At 34.1% G+C, this 27,995-nt stretch overlaps 2 long non-coding RNA genes across 4 annotated transcripts in view; one reads left to right on the top strand and one right to left on the bottom strand.

The window, feature by feature from the left end:
* On the top strand, positions 1–27,028 carry LOC122231374. Of its 2 annotated transcripts, XR_006208589.1 has the most exons (4): positions 1–232; positions 10,859–10,994; positions 25,485–25,544; positions 26,951–27,028. It is a non-coding gene; the product is annotated as an uncharacterized LOC122231374 (long non-coding RNA). The 2 variants fall into 2 exon arrangements; XR_006208597.1 differs by lacking the exons at positions 25,485–25,544; positions 26,951–27,028 and adding an exon at positions 17,664–17,799.
* Positions 1–27,995, bottom strand: part of LOC102949684 — a 245,823-nt gene that overhangs the window by 84,313 nt on the left and 133,515 nt on the right. For both annotated transcript variants that reach the window (XR_447058.2, XR_006208552.1), the window contains exon 5: positions 1,983–2,077. This is a non-coding gene — a long non-coding RNA (uncharacterized LOC102949684). The remainder of the gene's footprint in view (positions 1–1,982; positions 2,078–27,995) is intronic.

The following is a 27,995-nucleotide window of genomic DNA, read 5'->3' as shown; positions in this document are numbered from 1 at the left end:
GATTCTTGTTCTTAGAGTTCAGTTATCACATCATGAGGAAGGGAAGAGGCTGCCTGTAAAGACTACTGCCAAGTGTCCCGGATGACAATCCCAGACACCATCAACGTAAAGACATATGAATGAGTGAGCCTTAATATGATTCTAGCCCCAGTCATAATCTGACTAAAACTGCATGAGATACCTGAGCAAGAATTACCTAGGAAAGCCCAGTCAACACCAAGAAAAATGAAAGGTGAGAACAAATTAACTATTGTTGCTTAAGCCACTAGTTTTGGGGAAATTTGTTAAACAGCAAGAGATAATCAGAACAACTGACTTCTTATCCATCTTATTCTAGTCAAGGATGTGTGTTAATAGATAATATCTATAATTCTGTTCTAAACATAACTTCTTACATTTGGTACCCTTCTTTGTTTGTCACCCCCATGATTCCCTCTCTCTACTTTCCTCTCTGAATATTTGCAGATAATCTAGATCTATTGGCTTGCTCCAAGAAAATCACTGTTTCTTTTCCCTAAGACATTTTTGTCCAATGAAAGGATTTACTAAGCGCCACCACACTGGAACTTTCCCTTGAACTTGATATGATTCTCACTGCAAGACTCAGTTTTGTTATTCAAGGTTTAAATTTTACTATTTGGGAATAAGGAGTTATTTCATCCAACTTTTCAAGTCCATGAATTTATAGATTGCCTCTACTTTCCTTAATTGCTGCCTTGAATTTGCTGATTTTTTTTTAGCCTGTCTCATGTCTTGCCAAAAGAAGACAACATCAACCAACATAAAGCACCAACATTTCACTTCTCTTCCTGATTTCCAAGAACTACAAATTCATTTAGTACAATATCTGCTTCCTCAGTGACCATAAGCTACTGTTTTGCCAAATGTGTCACCATCTTTCCAGCCTCCAATAACAGTTTCTTTGCTGCACTACAACAGACCCTGAAGACAATGTTCTCTATTTCATGTTTCTGATACAGCCAGTATCACACTCTCAGAAACTAATTTCAGCATCAGATGGATAGGCTACTTTATGTGAAGTAACAAACAGCCCCAAATCTCAATTACTTTTAACAAAGTAAAAGTTTATTTCCTACAAACATTACATACAGTATGAGTCATGAAGGGAAGTCTACTTATTACATTCTCTTAGAGATCCAGAATGATGCAGGATTCATCTAAAAATGTAGTTCTTTAATAACTATAGATCCCATGGACATCAACAAGATAATAAAGAAATGCTCTGAACAACTCTATGCTCACAATTTGATAACCTAGATGAAATGGACCAACTCCTTGAAGGACACAATGTGCCAAAACTCACACAAGAAGAAACAGACATCTGAAGGAGCTTATATAAAAAATTACATGAAGAGTCATATCTTAATGAAATTGAATCAGCAAATAATAACCTCTAAAACAGAATGCAATATGCCCATTAGGGTTTGCTGGTGAATTCTATTAAATGTTTAAGAAATTAATCATATAAATTCTCTATAATTTTTTTCAGAATATAAGCAAAGAAAATACTTTCTAATTCATTCAATGAAGGCAGCATTCCCTAATACCAAAACCAGACGAAGGTATTACAAAAAATAACACTAAAGACCAGTATCTCTCATAAACATAGATACAAAAATCCACAACAAAATCCTAGCAAGTTGAATCCAACAATGGATTAAAGAATTATACTCCACGACCCAGTGGGATTTTTCCCAGGTGTACAGGCTGATTCAACTTTCAAAAATCACTTGATGTAATCTATCACATCAACAAGAAAGAAAAGAAAGAAAGAAAGAAAGAAAGAAAGAAAGAAAGAAAGAAAGAAAAGTCACATTATCATTTCCGTAGATGCATTAAAAAAATTACAAATCCAACATTCATTAATAAAATAAACTCTCAGCAAACTAGGAATAAAGAGAAATTTCCTCAACTTGATAAAAAATATCTGTGCAAACACCTACAGCAAACATCATACTTACTGGTGAAAAACTCCAAGCCTTCCCATTAAGATCAGAAATAAAGCAAGGATGTCCTCTCTCAGCATTCTTTTCCAGCATCATACTGGAAGTATTATCTAACACAAAAAGACAAGAAAAGGAAAATAAACATACGCAAACTTGGATGGAAAAAATAAAACTCTTTTTTTTCACAGATGACATAATAATCTATGTAGAAATTCTGAAAGAATTGACAAAAGAAAACTCCTGGAACTAATAAACACTTATAGATAGCAAGGTTGCAGGATACAAGTTTAAAACACAAAAGTCAATCTCTTTCCTATATATCAGCAATGAACAAGAGGAATTTGAAATCAAAAGCACAGTATCATCTACATTAGCACACCCAAACACAAATATCTAGGTATAAACCTAACAAAATACCTACAAAATCTACATAAGAAAAATGAAAAACTCTGATGAACAAAATCAAAGAACTGAACAAATGGGAAAATATTTCATGTTCATGGATAGGAAGACTAATATTGTCAAGATGTCAGTTATTATCAGCCTGATTAATATATTCAATGAAATCTCAGTCAAAATTCCAGCAACTTATTTTGTGGATATCAACAAACTTATTCTAAAGTGTACATGAAGAGGCAAAAGACTCACAATAGCCAAATAATATTGAAGGAAAAGAACAAAGTTGGAGGAGTTATACTACTCAACTTTAAGAATTATTAAGTTACAGTAATCAACACAGTGTGGTATTAGTAAAATAATAAACAAATAGATCAATAGAACAGAACAGAGAGTCTAGAAATAGACCCTCATAAATTATAGTCAATTGATCTGCAACAAGGGAGAGAAGACAATACAATGGAGCCAAGATAGTCTCTTCAACAAACATTTCTGGAACAATTGGACATCCACGTTGGGAAAAAAATAATAAATCTAGACACAGACCTTATATCCTTAACAAAAATTAACTCAAAATGGATCACAGACCTAAATGTGAAACACAAAACTACAAAATTCCTAGAAGAAAACATAGGAGAAAACCTAGATGACCTTGAATATGGTGATGGCATTTTAGATACAATACCAAAGGTATGATCCATGAAAGAAACTCGATAAGCTTGACTGCCTTAAATTTAAATCTTCTGCTCTGTGAAAAAAAAAAAAAAAAACGACAAGAGAATGAGAAACAAGCCACAGACTGGGAGAAAATATTTGCAAAAGACATATCTGATAAAGGACTCTTACCTAAAATAAACAAAGAACACTTAAAAACTCAACAACAACAACAACAACAAAACTTGATTTAAAAGTGGGCCAAGATCTTCACAGATATCTCACCAAAGATCTAGAGATGGCAAATAAGCATATGAAAAGATGCTCCACCTTACAGGTCAGGAGGGAAATGAAAATTAAAGGAACAATAAGATAAAACTACACACCTATAGAATGGCCATATCCAGAAAATCAACCCCACCAAATGTTGGTGATGATCTGAATCAATAGGGAGTCTCATTCACGGCTGGTGGGAATGCAAAATAGTACAGTATGCTGGAAGACAGTTTGACAGTTCCTTACAAATCTAAATATATTCTCACCATATGACCCAGCAATTGCACTCCTTGGTATTTATACAAAGGAGTTCAAAACTCATGTCCACACAATAACCTGCAGACAGATGCTATAGCAACTCTATCATAACTGCCAAAACTTGGAGCCAACGAAGAAGTTCTTTTAGTGAGTGAATAAACAAACTGTGTTACATCCAGACAATGAAATATTGATCAGTACTAAAAAGAACTGAAATATCAGCTCATGAAAATACACGGAAGAAACTTAAATGTATATTACCAAGTAAAAGAAACCAATCTGAAAAGGCTACATACTGTATGTCTCCAACCATATAATATTCTGGAAAAGGCAAAGCTGGAAAAACCACAAGTGGTTGCCAGCGGATGAAAAAGAGAGGGAGAGATGAATAGTGAGTGTGCAAAACACTTTTAGGGCACCAAAAATACTCTGTATGATACTATAATGATGGACACACATCATTACACATTTGTCTAAACCCATAGAATGTACAAGACCAAAAGTGAACCAAATGTAAACTACGGACCTTGGATAATTGTGACGTATCAATGTAGGCTCATCAGTTATAACAAATGTACTATTCTGGTGGTCAATGTTGATAATGGGGGAGGCTATGCAGGTGAGGGACAGGGACTGCATGGGAAATCTCTATACCTTCACCTTCATTTTTCTGTGACCCTAAACTGCTCTAAAAAAAAGATCTTTAAAAAAGCAAACCCAAATATGTTGTTAAATTTAATCAATTCTAAAGTATTGAATTCATTTATTGCAATTCAGATCCTTTCATATGATTTTTAATTGAAATATAATTGACATATAACATTATATTAGCTAAGTCAGTCTGTGTGGGTCTTTAAAAACTGTTTCTCAGTTTCTCAGTTTGCTATACCGTTTTGAGTCTCATAGAAGCAAGCCTGTTGGCTTTTAACATTAGGTGTTTTGCACTCATTTCTCAGATGCGGGTCTTAAAAGTTGGGGCATCAGTGGTAGGATTCAAACCCTTCATTCCTCATGGAGAAAACTGGATGTGAGTTTCTCCTGATTATGGGCCACTGTACCAGGGGTGGGGGTTAAAGCAAGATTGTGTCAGACTTTCCTATCCACTTTGATGTGGGTTTTTTCTCATTCACTCCATGTGTAGGAGTTGCTTGGCTAGTTTTTGGGTTTCTTTCAAAGGAAATCTGTATATGTAGTTATAGATTCATTGTGTCTATGGGAATTGAGTTCAAGATCCTCCTACATTGCCATCTTGAGTCAGAACTCCTCACATGATATTTTTAAATACCAAGTTATAAGAAACAACTTTAGAACATCTCAGCCAGTCAGTGTTCCTTATTTATTGGATGATCCAAGCATTATTTTCTGAGGGTTTTTAATTCTTGATGATTTTGCTTATTGTTATCTGTTAGCTTTTATAACTGGATGTGCAGTACACTCTAGTCACTCTAAAGATCTCCTGAGCTTCAGGCCTATTTTTAGTAGAACTCATTAGGAAAGCATCCACGTATCACGTTGCTAATCAGGCCCAATTACTATAGTCAACCATAACTTCTTCATTCACATCAAAAAGAGCAGAATCAATAAAGCTGTTCCTTAGAAATAACTCCCAGAATCACATATCAAAATTGGCCTCCTATGAGAGCTGATGCTACTTCTTGGGAAACAGAATCCTTTCTAAAACACCTTTATTGTATTTTCCTTTTCAAATTATTTCAAATCTCTGAATCATAGGCTGCTATTTCCCCACACTGATGGAACCTGAGAGAGCTTTATCTGAAATGCCAACATTAGGGTGAAACTTTAACAAGAGAACTAACTAAATTTTGAAGATAAACCAATAAAGAGAAGTGAGCATATTTGGTTTTTAAAAATTAATAGCTACCAGCTAAAGCATTTATTCAGTATTCAAATATTCTATATAGAAAATAAGCAAATAAGTAATTAGAATCTGAGTAACTTAACTGAAGAATCTATTGTGTAATCACATGTGTGTTAAAGTCACATGTCTTATTAACACATTGTATAAATTTGGCAAATCTCTATCTAAATCTCTTCACACCAGGCAATTAAAATTTTTTTTAAAAAATTTATTTAGTGAACCACTTCAAGACCTAATGAAATAAAGTAAGCAAAATTTAAGAAAAGTTGATAAAATAAGCAATGTATTCTTATATTTTATGTCTGGAAAATTTTAAACATATACAAAATTAGTGTTTTTTAATAAAATCACATTTAAGTTTATGAATCACATGAGCTAATAGCTATTATAACTGAAATAGTACAAAGAAATGTCAGCTCTTTGAGTAACAATAATTGATTAAAAGTACATGATTCCCTTCTCTACTGAATAAGGAATAAGACACAGAAAACACAAATCAAGCAAAAAAGCATCAATTTTTCTTAAGTTAACAGAGACTTAGGGAAATTCAAACTTTTTCTCATTTTTTTCCACTCTCATATTTCCCTCCTGAAATGCAACTCTATTGCAGTCAGAGTTAAAGAATATTGAAAAAACCAATCCTATGATCAAATTTGGTAGATTAAGTCCGAACTTCTTAAGCTTTCTACTGGCAAAATCAAATCCTTGCTATAGACTTCTCTGGCCTTTGTCTTTTTGTTTTGTTTTGTTTAATTACATGTTTCTCCCACTACTGGCATAAAATCACTTGAGTCTTCCTCCATGTGTAATCTTAGATAGGTGGCTTAGTTCTAAAATCTTTTATTCTTTCAGAGTAAGTACAAATTTCCAAATGCTATGCAGTTTGATAAATATGGTGAAGTCAGTCAGAACTGATGTGGGTAGTCAAGTTCTACAATGAAAAAAAATAATAAGGCAACAGAGAAAGAATTTATTCTCTCTCTCTACCTGGAAACACTAGATATTGTGGATTCTAGGGGCCATACACAGTCCCTCCTTGCAAAGTGAAAATCATTTGCACCAATAAAATATTGATGATACAGAAAACAAATTTCCTTTGGCTTAAAATTCACTTGCTACTACCATTTACCTTCTGACTTCTCTATTACGAAGGAATGGAAGCAATATATGAATATATATGAATAAATGAATATGAGCACTATCCTATTCAATTATACTTTTAACAGTGATTGGTTGATTTCTATATGAAACAAATAAAAGGTTAGTAATTTTCATCAATACAATTCATTACAATTCATCTCCTCCATCTTCTCAGAGACAACCCTCTAGATGGAGTTCTGAGGTATATCAGGACTTTCTATTCATCCAAAGCTACGTTTGTCAGTACCTGATAAAATCCACCTTCAAAAATCTTTCAGCTATTCAGAAAATTCTTTTAGTCCCAGGCTTCCTCTCCCAACTTGATATTCTCTCATCCTAGTCTGGTTTTTCAGTTTCTGTTCCCCCTTAGACTGACCATTTGGAATGATGCCTTGGTAATCCATGTGGATTGGGTTTCATTCCTGCCCCAAAGATGCAGCCTCCTGAACCAATGACCTTAGTTTCAAAACTCCCCATTGCCAGCCCGAATTCAGCCCTTGTAACTCTGCCTCCCTATGCAAATATCATGCAGATTTTTTTCTTTTCTTGGGAGAAAGTGCACGGTACAAGGAGGTAGGAGCAGTCTGTTTCTCTAAGTCAAAATGACTATTGATTTAATAATACTGAAAAGTAGAGAAATATGCTTTACACAAATTCCTCAATTGTAGTAGGTATGTAATCGGTGGCTCAGTCCATTAAGCGTCCGGCTCTTGATTCAGCTTAAGTCATGATCTCCCAGCTGTGAGATTGAGCCCTGTGCTGTCAGCGTGGAGTCTGCTTGGTATTCTCTCTCTCCTCTCTCTGCCTCTACCCCTCTTCACATTCACGCTCTCTCTTTCTCTCTCTCAAAAAATTAAATAAACATTTCTTTTAAAAAGAAAAGAAAAGAAAACAAAGGCAGCTTTGAATGGAGGAAATAAAACTGTACACTTCCATTAAATCATTACTCTCTCCAGGGCAATACTATCTTGATTCCTTCATAGAAAACCCTCAAAATCAATCTCTTTAATTAAACTTTAAAAAAAAAGCTGTTTTTGGGGGGTGTCTGGGTAGCTCAGTCAGTTCATTGTCTGACTTAGGCTCAGGTCATGATCTCACATTCGTGAGTTCGAGCCCTGCATCAGGCTCTGTGCTGACAGCTCAGAGCCTGGAGCCTGCTTTGGATTCTGTGTCTCCCTCTCTCTCTCTGCCCCTGCCCCACTCATGCTCTGTCTCTGTCTCTCTGTCTCTCTGTCTCTCTCTCTGTCTCAAGAATAAATAAACATTAAAAAAAAAACTTTTTAAAAATGAGTTAAAATTTAAAACTTTGGATTCCAGTTTAAGTAACATCATAAAGTTCAGAAACTGAAATAGTAACCATGTAACAACTCAAAAAATTTTTTGAATTGTAATTCCATGATCTAAATCACACTCAAACTCCAGTGGGGATTTAAAATATAGATAGATAACCAAATTGCATCCCAAACCTGCCAACTCAGAACTTCTGTGGGTCAGAATAGAAAGTATTTTTAATCAGTGGTATTAGCAGTCCCTGAGAAAACTCTCAATCCCTGCTCTAACTGTGCTCCTCTAATTCATTTTATCTTGTGTGCCTCCTCTCAAAGTTGCCATAACAATAAGCAATCAAAATAAAATATCAATTCCAATGAAAACAAGTGGAAACTAAAGCAAAAGACCTAATATAAACCTACTGACTATTACTGACTCTGATGGATCAGAACGTTTTTGATATCCACTTCTCAGTTTACAGTTTAAGTGTAGCGTAGTGTAGAACTTAAGGACATGCAATTGGGAAATATGTGGCCTGGTTCCAATCCAGGCTCAGTCACACACTACCTCCCTCAGTGACCCTGAGAAATTTTCTCCAGTCCTTCTCTTCCTCAGCTGAAAAACCCAGAAATAATATTAGTATCTCCTTCATAGAGTTGCTGTCAAAATTAAATTATTAAATATACATAAATTGCTACGGACAACCTCTTAGTGTACAGAAGGCATTCAAGAATCTGAGTTAGGGGTGCCTGGGTGGCTCAGTTGGTTAAGGGTCTGACTCTTCATTTTGGCTCAGGTCATGATCTCACAGTTCATGGGATCAACCCCCAAGTTGGGCTCTGCACGGACAGCATGGAACCTGTTTGGAATTCTCTCTCCCTCTTTCTCTGTCCCTCCCTGCTCGCACTCACTCTCTCAAAATAAATAAACTTTAAAAGAAGAAAGAAAGAAAGAAAGAAAGAAAGAAAGAAAGAAAGAAACAAAGAGGAAGGAAGGAAGGAAGGAAGGAAGGAAGGAAGGAAGGAAGGAAGGAAGGAAGGATCTGAGTTATAATTAATATTATTTTCATTACAGCATCGGAGTGGGTGTTAAAGAGTTAGATATCATGTTCAAGTTCAAAGAAATCAGGCTATAGAATATCATAAATTACTATTTCTTTTTGTAGATATTAAAATGTCCTACTAGTTTAAGTTTATTAGAAGCAAAAATGTTCACAAGCAAAAGCACTTAACAATGAAGGATAGTATGTGTGTATGTATGTATACACACATATATACGTATACATACATACTTCCAAGGCTAGCAAAAAAAAGCATACAATTTTTAAAAAGTAAAAGCAACTTTAGTAGATTTATTTTCATTTATAAGTTGTTTATTTTGTTCTAGGGAGTCTGAATTTCTCAAAAGAATTCCTTGCCCAAGTAAACATGCTCTATTACACAAGAATGAAAAAACAATTTCATACTGTAAAAGATTTTCTTTCCAAAAAAGTTATCAGATGCTTAAATACATTCCCACAGGGAAGAAGAAACACCATACACGTGGTCAAGTTCTGTGTTTCTCGTTTCTGTCATTTAATCACTCTGTATTAGTATCTGGCTTTACCACAGGAAAGTTTCATACATGGAATCTGCTTCAAAGCTGAGTATAATAGATTCTCTTCTTTCAGGCTTATTCTATAGGGCATAATTTTCTGGGACAAAATGTGCAAAAGTGCTTTGTGGCAACAAATAGAGAATTGGAGGAGGATATGATAAAAAGTAAACATTGTTCAAAGGAAATAATAGTAACTGGGGTGAACCCCTCTGTCAAATAAATTTAACTTTATTTAAACCCACATATCACCTACTATTTACATTTTTCAAGATCTAAAGATGAATTTTTTAAAAAATGAATTCATTAAGTAGAAATATTTTAAATTCATGTACACATGTCAAAAATCTCTTGAGTTAAGATTCGAAGATATGTACTCTTTCCCACTCTTCCAAAAATTACAGACTACCTGCTATTATTTTAGATTTTAGACCATTTTTTCATTTTTCTCCTCTACTCCCTTAGGAATGTATATAATTTTTATTTTTTTTACAGATTTAAAGGCAGATTAAAATGAAATTATATAGCTCTTCTAACCTGTTCTTTTTTATTATTTATTAGGTTTCAGAGATCATTTACAAGGAACTAAATATACACCTGTCCTATTAATTGCCACATAATATTCTATCTAATGAATGGCTGTAATCTATCGAAGGATTCCTAATTTATGGGGTACATGCAATATTTCTTCTGTTACTAATACATACCATGTAATACTGAATAATCTTTCAAAATGTTCTCCTTGGCATGCACTCATTGTTAAAATTTTTTTATCTTTATTTTAATTCCAGTATAGTTAACAAACAGTGTTATATTAGTTTCAGGTGTACAATATAGTAATTCAACAATTCTCTGTAAGGAATGTACAGTTTTTAAATTACAGACATAGAATTGCAGAAATCTTTCAATCTTAGAACTGAAAAGTAAACAGAAAGACTAAAATGGGCTTGTTTCTCAGTTTCCAAAGAATTAATGTGTAATTTTCAATGCTGCTAATTTAAATCTACTTTAAGAGTTTCTGTCATGCCTAAGTACCTCCCTAGTTTTCTAAATATCTCCTTCCTTCTCAAAGCTAAAAGGCTGGAAGACACCTCCAAAAGTAGCTCAAGTATCTAAAAAAGGTGGATAAGCAGGAAATTCCACTGTAAAAGACTGAAGAGGTACCCAACAGGGCTGGATCTGAAAGGGTATTATAATACGTTAGCCATAAACTGTACTGCCCACATCAGGGAAGGAATGGGTTAGTGTGGAAGTCAGGGTGGAAAGGTGTTTAAGAAAAACTTAGGAATACATCATACTGAAGAGATAGCATTTGCACTCCTACCATGAAAAAGTCTTCATGTTCAGCCAGTGTGGGTGAAAAGAGAGTGCCAGCTAAGTAAAAGGTATTATCCCTTTTCCTCTAACCTTGATTCTCTTTGTCTAGACAGTGGCTAAACCAGAACATGGAGTGGTAAGAAGAAATGCATGAAGAAACAATTACTACTAATCCTTGAGCACCAAATCTGGCTGGGCAAGAGTGGAAGTTGAGGCTGTGTGAAGAGGCAGAATCTTCTAACCGAGTATGAGATTAAAACTTTAATGTAGTCTGGACTGGATATATTCTTAGTATGTTACTTAGTATAATATGTTCTTAGTATATTATTTGAAAATAAGAAAATCCTCAGGGCTAAAAGTTAACAAAAGGTTATGGGATATTCCTGAGCTGTCATTCAGGAGTGGGAAGAGAAATGTGGCAAAGTATATATGAACCAGTGAGGGAGGAAGTAAAGGGTGGGAGACAGTCATTTCCTACTTGTACGCCACTAACTCCAGGTCATTTAATAAACAGGTTACATTTACAATAAACTTTTATCCACTAATATAAACCGTTTCTCTATTCTCTGGAAGAGCTCAAACAAAAGACCTTTGATATTTTCATTTAGACTGTCTATTATGTTGATAATTTCTTAGACAAGTAAGGAGGTGATATAGCTTTCTCTAATCTCCCCTTTTTTAATTCAATGAAACATTAAAAGATTTAAATCAATGAAAGATTATCAGCTTTTTTGGAGGTAGGGCAGACAAAGGAAATTCCAAGTTTATTTTTTAAATGACAGGAAGCAATAATTATGAAAACTGCAAGTGTTCTTAGAGTTTGTACATTCTTTTTTGGAAAGGATATAGGCTGTGCAATGTTTTCTGTAACCATTCACTTCACAGTAAACAAATATGTCTGTATCACTTATTCAGATGAAAATTCAATTTGGCAAAAAAAAAAGTTTTTGTTAGTAAAATCCATGGTTAGTAAGATTGTACATATTTTTTATAACCTTGAACTGAATTTTTAGTTCCTGCCTACTACAGCTAAAGTAAATATATATATATACTTCACCAACTTTAGACTATGTCTTACCATGTATTGCCAAGGGGTTAAAATCTAGTCTATATACTCAGATACGAAGACATATAATTTTCTGTATTTTAAATTACTTCATCTTGGCTCTCAAGCTGACTCCAACTTTGCCAGCTAAATGTATCCTAGTGGTTTTATTTGAAAATAATCTATTTAGAATAATTACTCATTTATGAAAGATTTGTGCTTTCCCTCTAACTCCTTCTTCCCAATATGGCCTCTAGGTACAAGAAAAACTTAAATTTCCAATCAGCTAAGGGTAGGAAGTGTCTGGTCCTCATAATTTCCTCTGATTGCATAACACATCCCATTTGGTCAGAGCAGCAACCTTCTGTTCTCACTGTACCTTCTAAGATGTACCCTGGGCTGCCTGGTCATTGCATACCCTAAAGCAGCATGCACAGAGATGTGGTTGCTCCTACTTGGTCTATTTAAAGTTAGGCTCAGACATGCTACTGACAATAATAGAACTTGACTTTGCCTCTAGTCCTGAAATGCCCACACACACTATGACCTTATCCTAACCTCAGTCATCTTATGACCAGTGATTTGCTCAGCAATTTCTTTTCCCCTCCTCAACCTCTGTTGTAATAGTCAAGTTTCTTTGTCATGAGCAATAGATTCTTCCTGAATGAGTGGGGGGATGGAGGTGGATAAGAAGAGCTATAAAAAGATTTTTTGTGGCTTGAAAGAACATTGAGGAGGCTCTAGAACCTGACTTGAGTATGGGCTTCTAGGAATATAATCCAAAATTATGCCATAGGAATTCCACTTTGGAGTAGAATATTGTAGGTGGCAGCAGGCCAACATTCCCACAGCAGCAGCTAGGAAAAAAAAATGGATGGATTATATTCTTAATGCATCATAGAACCATGAAAACAAAGAGGACTAAAAAGACTAAAAGTCTAGTGCTTCCTAAGTGAGCTGATGGTCTTCAGATACTTTTGTTCCTGGGAAGAAATGCTGATTTTTAAGAATGTGCTGAAGATCCAATTTGAATCAAGTAGAGGTATTGTATTGAGGAGGAAAAAAAATCACTGAAGCCCTTAAAATTCATATGGACTATAATGATCCATTAGAAACTAGAATAATTCTGAAATCCTGATCTGTTTTCTCCCAAGAAATATTTTTTTTTTAGTTCTGGAGTAGAATAAGAGTCTGGTGTTCTAAACTGGAAACAAAGTAAAATCCCCTATTGTCTATGTTTGTTATAATACAAAATCCAAAAAAGGAAAAAAAAAGAAAGTGAGGCATAAGAAACATGTAAGACACAGTCAAAAGCTCTAGTGTACACATAAATTGAACTCCAAAAGAAGAGAAATAAAAGAACTTGAGGCAGAATATCAGTATAGTATAATTAATATAATAGCCAAGATTTTTCAGAAACTAATAAAAGATAGCCACCCATAGATTCAAGAAGCTCGGTGAGCCTACAGAAAGAGAAATAAAAAACAAACAAACAAAAAAAACATCAATGCTCATGATAATCAAACTGCTGTAATCCCAACACAGAAAAACAACTTGAAAGCAACCTGAGAGGGAAAAAAAATAATAATAATAATAATAAGCACTATCTCTGTTAGCAAGACTAACAGCTAACCTTTCAATGATGGTATAAAATCCAGAAGACAATGAGATGACATCTTTAAAACGCTGAAACAAGAAAAAACTTCTAATCTAGAATTTATTATCCAGCAGAAATATCCTTTAAAAATGAAAGCAAACTACACATATTTTCTTCAATAAAATAACAGAATTTGTCACCAAAAGACCCAAAGTAAAAGAAATACTGTTCTACATCTGAGATATTTCAAAGAAGAAAATTTTTCTCACTCCTGCAGTCTGGGAGGAAATCATTACATTTTTGGAATTTATGTTATGAAAGAAGGATCTGAGGTTTGTATTCCCATCAAATACTCCACAGTTTCCTTCTGGGGAAGAAAAAAAAAGAATCATGTAAGCCAATTCTCCTTCTTTAATTACAATCATGGTTTCTACATACAAACATATTGGCTAGTCTCTACTTTTTTTTCCAATTTCATATAATGACAGCAATGAATTTTGTACTTTGTGCACTAGGCATGCAATAAATAAATACAGAAAGGTGTATGAATTTCTTGGTTTTCAGTCCAGGAGCACTGAAACAGAAATTTTTAAAAATGCTAATAACTGTTTTTAATATAGCCTTTAGAGTTTAACTTCTTTTCACTTACATGATGTTATTTAATGCTTACAAAATTCCAGATAAATAATTAGTATTCAAATTTATACATAAGAATAATGTGACTCTAATGAGTTAAGCAATATATTGAAGTATGTGTATCTTAATTTAGGTGGGAGAAAAGTTTGGAAGAGTCAAAATAAAGACAGCTAAGCATCAAAGAGATCAAATACCCAGATTCAGTCCAGATCTCTTATCCAAAATTATCAACTCTGTCCATTATCCACATCAAGCAAATTCAAAATGGATTAAAGACCTAAATGAGAACTATGAAACCATAAAAAAAATGAGAGAAGAACACAGACAGTAACCTCTTTGACATCAGCCATAGCAACTTCCTTCTAGATATGTCTTCTGAGGCAAGGGAAACAAAAGCAAAAATAAACGATTGTGACTTCATCAAAATAAAAAGCTCTGCACCGCAAGGGAAGCAATTAACAAAACTAAAACACAACCTATGAAATGGGAGAAGATAAAGCAAATGATATATCTAATAAAGGGTTAGTATTCAAAATTTATAAAGAATTTATAAAACTTAACACCCAAAAAATGAATAATTCTATTAAAAAATGGGCAGAAGACATGAATAGACATTTTGCCAAGGAAGACATACAAATGACCAACAGACACATGAAAAGATGCTCAACATCACTGATCACCAGGAAAATATAAATCAAAACTACAATATCACCTCACACGTGTCAGAATGGCTAAAATCAACAACACAAGAAACAACAGATGTTGGTGAGAATGTGGATAAAAAGGAACACTTTTGCACTATTTGTGGGAATGCAAACTGGTACAGCCACTATAGAAAACACTAGGATGCTTCCTCAAAAAGTTAAAAATAGAAATGCGCTATGATCCAGGAATTGCACTACTAGGTATTTACTCAAAGAATACAAAAATACTAATTCAAAGAGATACATGCACCCCGATGTTTATAGCAGCATTATCTACAATAGGCCAAGTGTCCATCAACTGATGAATGAATAAAGAAGATTTGGTATACATATACAATGAAATATTATTCAGACATCAAAAAGAATGTAATCTTGCCATTTGCAATGACATGAATGGAGCTAGAGAGTAATATGCTAAGTGAAATAAGTCAGACAGAACAACAAATGTCATATAACTTCACTCACAGGTGGAATTTTAAAAATTTCAAAACTGAGCAAAGAGGAGGAAAAGAGAGATTGAGAGAGAGAGAGAGAGAGAGAGAGAGAGAGGCAAACCAAGAAACAGACTCTTAACTAAAGAGAAGAAACTGATGGTTACCAGAGGGGAGGTAGGTGGGGGAATGGGTTAAATAGGTGATGGAGATTAAGGAGTGTACTTATGGCAAGCACTGGGTGTTGTATAGAAGTTTTGAATCACTATGTCATATACCTGAAACTAATATTACACTGTATGTTAACTAACTAGAATGTAAATAAAAACTTAAAACAAATACACAACAAATATATGTAACATATATGTGTGTGGTATATATATCTACATACTTGTTTATAAGTAACAAATATAAATATCTATATTTTAAAATAACATATATTTAATAAAAGTGATCTTTTAAGTAGCAAACAGATAAAAGCAATGCCATCAGAATAAGTTCCTAACTATCTAGTAACAGACAGCCTTTAGAATTATATTAATAGTAAGGTTAACATCTCTGTGTCATTTTTAAAATACTTAAAGCAGGTTATTTTTTAATTTCCAATTTTGAGGTATTTTAAACTTAAAAGTTATATAACAAACATCTATGAACCCACAGTCAAGTTAAACACATATTAACATTTTGTCACCTCCCTTCAGTTTCTTCTATCTTTGATTTTAAAGAAAAAATAATTCCCCCGTGATTTTCCTCTTTTCTTACCCCCAAATAGCCACTCTTCTGAAGTTGGTATGTTTTTATATGTTGAGTCCATACACATGCATCTATTAATGAATTTTACTAATGTTTTTGTTATTTTTATTTATATAAAAAAGATGCTGTATCAAACCTTTTGCTGATACTTAAAAAATAATATGTTGATTATTTATATATGTTGACTGCATGTAGATCTTGTTCATTCATTTCATTTTTGTGTGTGAAGTGTTCCACTGTAATAATAAACCAGAGTGTATTTATTAGTCCTTATATTGGTGGGTAATTAGATCATTTCCTATTTTTTGTTATTATTAAAGCACCTGCAATGAATATGTTTTGCATGTATTTTTCTGTAATACATGAGAGTTCTTTAGCATAGATACATCTAGGGAAAATACACTTGCTGAATGCAAGGTGTTTCTATCTTCAATTTTACTAGTTATTGATTAATGCCTCTCAAATTGTGTTGTGCTAATTTATATTCTTAATGATAACACTTAACTAAGCCCCTTTCCCACATCCTCACCAACCATTAGAGTTACCAGACATTATAAAATATTTACCATTCTGGAGGATGTGAAAGATAATTACATTATTATTATTTTAATAGGCTTATTTGCAATATGGGATTCCTCTTTTGTAAACTGTCTATATACGACCTTTGACAATTTTTCTTTGAGGTTGTTGGTCTTATCATTATTAATATGTAGAAATTCTTCTAGATAATTAGTCTAGAATTAGTCTAAAGAATAATCCTTTGTTCTTTGTGCTACAAATATCTTCTCTCAAGCAAAATAAATAAATAATATGCCACAGGCCTTTAGTGATGAGCAAAATCTTCACCATCAAGCACTACATACTACAATCTCACTGCTCTAAATTCTCTGCCAGGAACGCAATTTTAGTCCAGTTGCTAATGCCACCAGGATTAAACTACAGCCTATATTAAAAATTTGACCTTATAAGCACTTCTTGTTTTGTTTTCTTTTGTTTTTAATAAGTGGCATCCACCTCTACACATTATTCAGCAACTTGAGTCATTCATTCAACAAATGGGTTTAGAGATCTGAACATGTTACTGTAAATATCATTAACTCACTCCGCTTAATTCCTCAGAATTCCATAATATGTAAATAGCACAGTTGGTTTCAACATTTCTATTTCAGTGGAAATTTAGGTTGTTTCCAAATGTTTTCACTGTTGTCAGTTTCAAGAAAGAAAAAGACTTTGCTATCACTTCTCTCTTTGCTGTCTCCTCAAAGTCTTTCACGGGTGTGTGTGATGATGGAGAGTGAGTATCCAGCATTTTCAGCTTTTCTAGGAGAGATCGTCTTCATCCTATTCAAGAAGGAGCCTCTCCCAAGTAGAAAAGAGTTCAGAAGGTGCACGGACAAATGTCCTCCTCATTGACCTTTATTGGCATTAGTACCAAAACTTACGTCTACAAACTGATTTAAGCCCTGCTTCCTTAGAGATTTTGATCAAGAATTATTTTTCTTGGGCCACCTGGGTGGCTCAGTCAGTTAAGCAACGGACTTCAGCTCAGGTCATGATCCGTTCATGATTGGTTCAGGAGTTTGAGCCCTGCATCGGGCTCTGTGCTGACAGCTCAGAGGCTGGAGCCTGCTTCGGATTCTGTCTCCCTCGCTCTCTGCCCTTCCCCCACTTGCACTCTGTCTCCCTCTCTCTCAAAAATAAATAAACATTTTTTAAAAATTTAAGGTTTATTTTTCTCTTAATTACAGCAAAGATAAATGGAATCATCTCTCTATGGTTACGATAAGTCTTCCAAAGAGAAGAAGAGGTAAGGTCTTCATATTCCACCAAGATTAACGACAGATCATCCATAACTTACAACGGAAGTAAATATCTTAAAGTACACGGAACACCGAACACAGCAGAGTTCACCAATCTTTTCACAAATAAAACATATTAACAGATTCCTTTTTCAAATTTATCACCTAATTAAATTATTGCCTTTCTGATTCACAAAGTCCAATAAAGAGAATAGAACTTCTAAAAAGAAAAGAGGCTTTGGTTAAAACTAGGTTTAAATCTTAATTTTTATAGCTTTGGCCTTGGGAAAAATCCCTTAATCTCACAAATCTTTCGATTTTCAGAGCAAAATAAGACTATGAATGCTTACTGTACAGTGTATTATAAAGATTCAAGATTATATAAATAAAATGTTGATTGTATAAAAAAAACTTTTAAAATGTAACATAAGGAGACTTGAAATATCTTCAATGAAATTTAGAGAGCTACATTTTTTCCTTGAGGAAAAGAAGGAAATACAGGTTAAAAAATTCTGCCATGGAATTACAAGTACATAGGAATAAATAACAAAAAAGAAAAGATTCTCTGCTCTCAGTGTTTCTACAGACAATTTGAAAACAAGTGAGAATCTAATGGATTCAATGTTTATGAACAGAAACTAAACCAAAACAAAATAAATCACTGATTTGATCTCTTCCAGTTAGATAAGAAAGACTGGAACATTTCCAATATTCCTCTCATGTTTGTATAAAACATATTTGGGCTTCATTAAAAATATTTATTCAAATCTGTTCTAGAATTATCAAGGTCTACTCTTGGAACTATATTTTCTTAGTGAAAAGGAAACTGGTTAACAGTAATTATTTTCAATGTAAAAACAGCTTCCACGTGCCTATCCCTGTCAGGCACTTCCATTAGACTTGAATCTCATCTGTGAGAGTAATAATATGCAGGCAGCCCAAAGCACCGAAGCACTGAAGGGATTGACTTTACCAGAAAGCCATTATTTGTAAATGCAAAGTATAAGAAACTGGTACATCAGACTACATTATGTGTCCACTCAATTTTTTCGTTTAAGCATCAAGCAAGAGCACTGTGTGTGTGTGTATGTGTTTTCTGCGATAGCACTATGGTCAGTCATTTGGCCAGTAGAAAATGAGAAGGAATGTTTCTAATAGCAAAAGTAGAAAAGCATGTAAATACAAAATTTGAAAGTGCCTACACTTTCTACATCCTATATTTATATTGGTATATACTTTACTACCTACACTAGAAAGAAACAGGGATCAGTAGTGGAAGGACTTAAACAATCATTTTGTTCTCTAAAACTCAGCTTTTTGCTTCAGCAATATGGTTCACATTCAGTTTCTTTAAAGCCCAAGAAATAAGGAATTGTAAGATCAAGTAAATGTCTTATTAAAAAGCTTTAGGGAGTTTTTCTTTCCATACATTGAAATTTCCCTAACAGAAAATATACTGAAAACTCTCAAAAGAAAATTTCCCATTTTTCTAACAAAGGTGATTATATTAAAAAATTTGAGTAGAACAAACGTTAAAAAAAGGAATTTTTCTTTCTAGTTCTCTATGAAATATGCCATCACAAAATTGAGAATCCAGAAATACTGGAATTAGTTACTTAGGTCATCAAAGAAGAGTCTTTATCTATCTTCTAATCGATCGAAGGGAAAGCTAAGGAGGAGTGACCTGACTGGGGCTATACGCCTACTGCATGGCAGAGATGAGACAAGATTAAAAGCTGGACAGCCTCCTGGCTGGCAGCCTTTTGCTCCTACATATATAACGATCCCTCCTAATGGTTAAAAGAGTGGCATGGGGGATGCCTGGTGGCTCAGTCATTTAAGTGTCCAACTTTGGCTCAGGTTATGATCTCATGGTTTGTGAGTTCAAGCCCCCACATTGGACTCTGCACTGACAGCTCAGAGCCTGGAACCTGCTTCAGATTCTGTGTCTCCTTCTCTCTCTCTCTGCCCTCTGCCCTCCCCTGCTCATGCTCTCTCCCTCCCTCTCTCTCTCCAGTATAAACATTAAAATTTTTTTAATTTTTTAATTAAAAATTTTTTTAAAACTTTAAACAGTGGCATGGAATAGCTATATAACTGTGTATCTCATATTAAAAACATCAACAGAACTACACACCGGATTTAAATAATAAGCTCTTTATTCATTTGTTCAAAGATATTTTTCAATACCTTCCGTTTGCCAGGTGTAATGGTATGCTTTGATTACATAGCAGCATGATCCATACTCTCATAAAGCCTAATGTCCAGTGTGGTGATAGAGTAACAAGAAAGATTTACTTTGATCTGGTAGCATCTATGTGAAGTGATAGCTAAACCAACACCAAAATTATGAATATAACTTTTTCAGTTTAAGAAAGAAAGCATTTCAGACAGAAGTAAATAAATGCAGGGGGCCAAGAAGAAAGGACCCAGCGTATTTAAGATCGGGAAAAGCAGCCAGTATGGCAGAAGCACATTGAATGTATGGAAATGGAACAAAATAAAGTTCAAAAGCAAGTTCAGAGTCATATTATCTATGATCTTACAAGCCTAGATAAGAGATTTTTATTTTATTGTAATTAAATATAAAACTATAATGTTTGTAAGCAGAAAATAACATAATCTCATTACATTTTTAAAAGCTCATTCTGAATGTTGCATGGAGAATGGATTAGAAGGCAGTAAAAGTAGGGGGCGCCTGGGTGGCTCAGTGGGTTGAGCATCTGACTTCGGCTCTGGTCATGATTTTGCGGTTTGTGGGTTTGAGCCACGTGTTGGGCTCTGTACTCACAGCTCAGAGCCTGGAGCCTGCTTCTGATTCTGTGTCTCCCTCTCTTTCTGCCCCTAACCCACTCACATTCTGTCTCTGTCTCTCTCAAAAATAAATAAACATTAAAAAAAATAATAAAAAAAAGATTCTCTTTAAAAAAAAAAAGGCAGTAAAAGCAAAGGCTAGGAGACGAGTAAAAATATTACTGCAAGTTGGACTAATCAGGGAAGATTCAAAACCCTGAAATCAGGAATGAAAGAGAAGGAATCACTCCAAACCTAATGGAAATTTTAAAAAATTGTATAAGAACATTAAGAATGAAATACTGAAAAAATTAGATAACTTACATGAAAGAGAAAAATCCTAGAAAGGCACAAACTACCAAACCTGACCCCTCCCCCAAAACATGGCAAATCTGGATAAATCTATAACAAGTAAAATGAGGAATTAGTAATTACAAAATTTCCAGATGGCTTCACTAGTAAATTCTACCAAATATTTACGGAAGAATTAATACCAATTTTTCACAAACTCTAAAAAATAGAAGAGAACAGAGGAAAAAAAGGCCACTATAAGACTAGTATTACCCTGATACCACAATCAGACAAACACATCACAAGAAAAGAAAAAATACAAATATTTCTTATTAATCTAGATACAAAACTAAATAAAATATTAGCAAATTGAATGCAACAATGTATAAAACACAATTAGACACCATGACACAATGGGATTTACCTCAGGAATTCAAGGTTGGTTTAACATCCAAACGTCTATTAACATAGCATACCATATTAGTAAAATAAAGGACATAGTCACCTCAATAGACACATAAAAAAAATTACAAAATTCAACACCTTTTAATAAAAAAAAACAAACACTCAAGACAACAAGGACTAGAATGGAAACTCCTTAATACAATAAAGGATATCTACAAAAAACAACACCTAATTTCATAGTTAAAGGTGAAAGATTGAATTCTTCCTCCTGAAATCAGGAACAAGACAAGGATGGCTCCTTTCATCACTTTTATCCAACACTGTACTGGAAGTTTTAGCCAGAACATGTAGGCAGCAAAAATAAATGCAATACATCCAGATTGGAAAGGAAAAAGTTAAACTGTCTCTAATTACAGTTGCCATAATTTTGTACATATAAGATACTAATATGCATTAAAAAACAAAAACAAAAACAAAAAACTATTAGAACTAAGAAATGTGTTCAGCAAGTTTGCAACATACACAATCAATATACAAAAATCAACTGCATTTCTGTACACTAAAAATGAACAATCCAAAACTAAAATTAAGAAAACAATTCCACTTATAATAACATCAAAAAGAATAAAATACTTATGAGTAAATTGCAAGACTTAGAAAATACAAGACATATACACTGAAAAATATAAAATATTGATGAAAGAAATTAAAGGTTCAAATACATGAAAAAAAATTCATGTGTTCAGAAAACTTAATTAAGGCACCAATATTCTCCAAATAGATCTATAGATTAAAACAATCCCTATCAAAATCCTAGCTATGTTTGCTGCAGAAATTGACAACATTGTCCTAAAACTTAAATGGAAATGCAAGAGATGCAAAATAATATTGAACAAGTAGAACAAATTTGGGCAATCAATAGCAAATCTTACTGTAAAACTACAATAATCAAGACAGTGTGATACGCATAAGGATAGGCATATAGAGTAATGAATAGAATTGAGAGTTCTGGAATAAATCCATACATTTGTGATTAACTGATTTTTGTCAAGGGTGCCAAGACTATTTCAACAAGGAAATAATAACCTTTTCAACAAATAGTCCTGAGACAAATGAATATTCATATGCAAAAGAATGACAATGGACCCCTGTTTTAAATTAAGACTAAAATTAGCTCAAAATGGATTGTTGATCTAAATATAAAAACTAAACATACAAAACTTTTATAATAAAACATTGGTAAATATTCATGAACTTGAATTAGGCAATTGTTTCTTAGCTATAACATCAAAAGCACAAGTGACAAAAGGAAATTAGATAAATTGAAGCATGTCAAAATTTCAAAAACTTCTGTGCTACAATGATAACCATCAAGAAAGTGAAAAGACAGTCCACAGAATGGGAGAAAATATTTGCAAGTCATATTTCTGACAAGAACCTTATAGCCATCATATATAAATAACCCTTGCAACCCAATAATAAAAAAACTAATCCAATTAAAAAGTGGGCAAATGGTTTGAATAGACATTCTCCAAAGAAGAAATGGCCAAGAAGCACGTGAAAAAAAAATGTCCACATCATTGAGCATCAGGAAAATGCAAATCAAAACTATAGTGAGTTTTTATCTTTAAAATTCATCTGCACTTGTCTAAAATGGTTATGATAAAAATATTGAACAATAGCAAGCATTGGTAAAGACAGAGAAATTGGAACTTTCACTCACTGCTATTAGCAATGTAAATCTGGTATAGCAATTTTGTAACAGAATTTAGCAGTTCCTCAAAAAGTTAAACATAGAGTTACCATATGACCCAAAATTTCACTCCAAGATACATATCCAAAAGAAGTGAAAACAAATGTTCACATAAAAATGTGTATGCAAATGTTTACAGCAGCATTATTCAAAGTAGTCAAAATGTGGAAATAACCCAGATGTCCATTAAGTGATGAATGAATAAGCAAAATGTGTTATATCGACTCGATGGAATATTATTCAGCTATACAAAGCAATGAAGCACTGATACATGGTACAATTTGGATTAACCTTGGAACTTTATCCTAAATGGAAGAAGTTGGTAACAAAGGATAACATATTGTAGAGTTACATTTATATGAAATGACCAGAATAAGCAAATGTACAAACACAGAAAGTAGATTAGCGGTTGCCTGAGGCTAGGAGGGGGTAGCAATGGATATGCAGAGTGACTGCTACTACATTAGGAATTTATTTTTAGGGAGATGAAAATATTCTAAACTTAGATTTTGATAATGGTCGCACAAAGATGAGAATATAATAAAAACCACTTAATTGTACACTTTAAATGGGTGAACTTAATGGTATGTGAATTATATCGCAATGAAGATGTTTATACAAGAAAAAAAGAACTCACTCCACTGAAAAGACTTGTGAACCAAAACAATGGGACTGGGTATGGAAAGAAGTGTACCTATGTGGAGGACTTGATATGAAGGAGTGCGAGAGAGGGGCATTGGAGATGGCTTCCTTTTCCTAGCATGATCTACCAAGTATATAGAAGTATTGTAAACCAGAATAAGGAGATCTGGGAGAAGATCCACTGGGATGTGGAAGGGGAAAGGTTGTTCACAAGTTCTGTTTCTTACACCTCAATTTTGAGCCACCCAGAAGAAAAGTCAGTGGAAGTAACAAATAGGTTTTATGAATTTGATAGTGTTCAGCAGATAGTAGCACATAAAGGTTATGTTAGTAAATAAGATCAACCATAGCAAAATTGTAGATACAGAGGTGGCTCAGGATAGAGCCCTGATGAGGTCCAAACTTTGTAAGCTGAATGAGTGATACTGACTCCTCAATACATATAATGGCATTTCAGCATTCCTGGTAGCCTGGGTATGTGTGTATATATATGTATATGTGTGTGTGTATATATATATACACACACATATACATATATATACATGTATATATATATACATATATATACGTATATATGTATATATATGTGTATACACACACACACACACACACACACACACACACACATACATACCTGTTTTTGGATTTTCCTTTAAACCATTTGGAACATCATTGATTAATGAATTAAATAATACTCTGACCTGTGTTTATTTCATATCTGTATGAAAATCATGATTTCATATTTTTAAACAATTATCCTACAGACAATGCACTATTTACAGTCCTTCTATGGCTTCACATTGTCCTTCAACCAAGAAACCAAAATCCTTAAATGAGCAACAGTGTGCTGCATGATCTGCCCATCTCTCTTGCCTCACTTCTATTATGTCCCCCCTTTTGCTTTTGCTACTCTAATTATTTCTGTTCTTTAGTTCTTTCATCCCAGTGACCCTTCCCATCTTGGACTCTTCATCAGGTCCTGTGCCTGGAGTTCTTTGCTCTCTCTGTCTTCCACCTCTTTACTAGGTATCTCATGGCCATCATCTGCATGGTGTTTCCTAACCTGTCTAAGTCAGGGTCCCTGATTCTATGTTGTTATCATAGCCCCAGGATATAGCACAGCTTAACACATAGAAAACACTGAACACTTGTTGAATAAGTAAATGAGTGAATGAATGTTATATAATTCCAGCCCTGATTGTTCTGATTTGTTGATTGTATTCTTAAAATTCAAGGAAAGTATGCAACCATCTGCTTTTACATTAAGGTAACTTTCAAATGTAAGATGTGAAATATACCTTCTTCTCTAAATTCACTTGTCCTTGTAAATGACCAAAGGTCAACTTCACCCACAGCATGCACAATACAGTACATGGCTGCAAAGCCAGATTTCCACTGCCTGTTTCTCATCTTCACTCAGTCCTTCAGAAACTTGATGTGTTTTTCTCCGGACAGGGCAAAAAATGGATGGCAAGAGCAATGTGATTGTCTCCAGACCTTTCAGGAAACATCAGTTCCCAGCATTTCTGCTAGAAGGGAGGTACCCTCGATAGTAAGACAGAACCAGAATCACAGCACAAAAAGTTTCTGCCATATTAAAAGGGCTTTTCCACACTAAAACATCTGTAATTTTGCTGATGAGTCAGATAAGACCTCCCTGGAAGTAGTTCATCTTTTGTACCCTTTCTCTTCCCATTTGAGATGGGAGGGTGGAAATGGACAGTGGAGATTAACTCAGTCAACAAAATGTAAATATAACATACATAAGGAACTGAAAAATATGTCTAAAGATTGATTTTCTTCTGTGCTTTATTGGGTATAAATATCTACTGACTTATGTGTTGACTCTTAATCTTATAATATTGTCATTTTTCTTTATTATGAAGTATGACCTGTCACAAAAGGAAGAGGCACTATAATATGGTACCAGTCCCTCCATTATAAAGGTAAATTATATCTACCAACCTGTTTTTTAGGGAGATTGCAAAGTTATTTCCCAAACATCATTTATCACACTATTGCATACTTGTATATAAATACAAATTTACTGTAATAAATGACTTAATGGCCTGTGACCTTCCCTTGTGTGTCCCTGACCTGATTAAAACACAAGGTCTCCTTCCCCAAACTTGAGTTGTCCCAGAAGTTTCCTCCCACTCCCAATCTCTTCACTTTTTATAAGATGAAAGAGACTGTATAATGGAGGTATTAGAGTCTGAAGTCCATAATACCTAAAACCATCTGATACATAAGCTGAATTAGGGTTGGATTGAAATTCAGGTCTCATTTTCAATTCAAGGGGTCCTACTGAGACCTAGCAAACATCAGCAACTATTGTGGACTAATACATCAGTCATTTAACTGACCCTTGCAGCATAGCCACAGTACAGGGTACTAGGGACTCTCAGATATTATTTTAGGTTCATTTGGCCAAATAAAAAGCTTATTTCCAATGCTTTAGTTACAGAAAAGCCTAGAATCCCAGGTTGTAATTAATTTATATTTTAGCTCATTATTCCAATGAAAACATATAATTTTCTACAGAATAATATCCCTGCTATTTGAATACTGAGAGGTGACAGGATTACAAAAAGTTCTGAGAGCAGTTTTCAGAAATTTAATGAGGAATTTCCTGTACAGTCTATAGTGAGAAAAACTGGGATGATGTCCTGGTCTTTGCAAGCTAAGTGTCCTTATATTACTAAAAATACTACTGCTTAGTTGTAGATAATACATAATACTTCTTTTATATTAAATTGTGTAATATAAAATTCTAATACTTTATCATACATATAAATGTTTACATAGGTAACAATTAACATTTTAACGGCTAAATGATATACCTAAATGGTAATTAATAGCTAGGTATGGGAGGTCCAGAATTATATCTGTGTCAGTAAGCCATTGTATTGTCAGCCCAACGTCTACATTTTAAACACAGAAATCCCTCTCACCACCCCAGTTAATGTGTTCACACAGTGATCTGTCGTGAGTCATGCTTGTACAATGCAACTATTCCACTGACCACTGTTGGTTGGAGCAGGCTTGGGCCCCTGATCCAATCTGGAGCAACTAGTTAAGACTGGCTGAGGGAAAGAAGTTAGTCTTTCTTCATCTAATTAGACTACATACAAGTAAAACTTGGGTCCTGTGGGTTGCCATCTTCTACCTATAATACTTACAGAGCAGAAAATCCATTCTGCAAAGAAACAAAAGAAAGTTGCAGATACACAGAGTCAATTAAGTAAGAATCCTCCTGGCTATTTAGTGACCAGATCCGGACCCTGCCTGCCTGTGAGTTCTATGAAACACCCCTGTACTCTCCTAATAAATTTCATTTTTTTTCTTTCAGCTTGCTATAATCAGATTAATGTAATCAGAATTCAAAGAGAGAAGTCATAGATGAGGAAGTGGAGTAGGCCACAATCAGGTAGGAGAAAACAGGAAACAAAAGTCAAAAGCAAGGTATCACGATAAAATAGCCTAGAAATATATGCGCCAAATAGACCGGTTGAACTATTGATTCTAGGCTGCTGCTCATATACTGTGACATTCCTTCTGTATGGCTTAGACAAATCTACAGCTAACAAGAGAACAAGTAAGGATGCTTGATGTCTCTTTCTCCTGTATACTCAAATCATTCTCTAAGGGCTTTTTGTCCCAATCTTAAAACAATAACAACAAAATTTGTCTTTTTTTTTTTTAAAAAAAGTGAAAACTTTCCTTCTTTCTCAATCAGAACAAGTGAACAAACAACAAAAATAAACCTGTAGTTCTGCATCTTCTTGCTCTTGCTCAGTAAAATGGCTTTTTCCCTCTCCATTCTGTCAAGAATGCCTCCTCAAACATTCTCTGGTTCTCCAGGCTTTCATTACCATGACAGACCATTATTGCTCCCAGACAATTCCACATAAACAATTTCTCTCCAGTTCATTCCCTTCTCTATATTTCCTTTCCAGTAGCCCTATAACTCATGTCCTAATCCTCTCCCACTACAAAAAACATAACAGTCTCCAAACTGGTTTACCTGTTCGCAGCATTCTTTCAAATCTATCCCTTATAATATCATTAGAATTAGCTCCAAAATACAAATACAATTGGGTCCACTATAATTTGAAGATCTTTGAGGTCTTTGTGTTGCCTTAAATTTATACTTCTTAATTTGTTTGTTAAAACCACTTTCAATCTTATCTCAACTTATCTTTTCCAATTTTATCTTCCACAAACCCCTCCCCATGTACCATATCCTACATTATAATGTATAATCCCAAACACAATAGCTTTTATGCTTTTGTGCTTTTTAAAAAGTTTTATTTATTTATTTATTTATTTATTTATTTATTTATTTAGAGAGCAGAAGAGGGGCAGAGAGGGGGAGAGAGAGAAGCCCAAGCAGG

The sequence above is a fragment of the Panthera tigris genome, chromosome A1 (assembly GCF_018350195.1).
Source record: "Panthera tigris isolate Pti1 chromosome A1, P.tigris_Pti1_mat1.1, whole genome shotgun sequence".
NCBI classification, from domain to species: Eukaryota; Metazoa; Chordata; class Mammalia; order Carnivora; family Felidae; genus Panthera; species Panthera tigris.
This window is presented reverse-complemented; position numbering and strand designations above follow the sequence as displayed.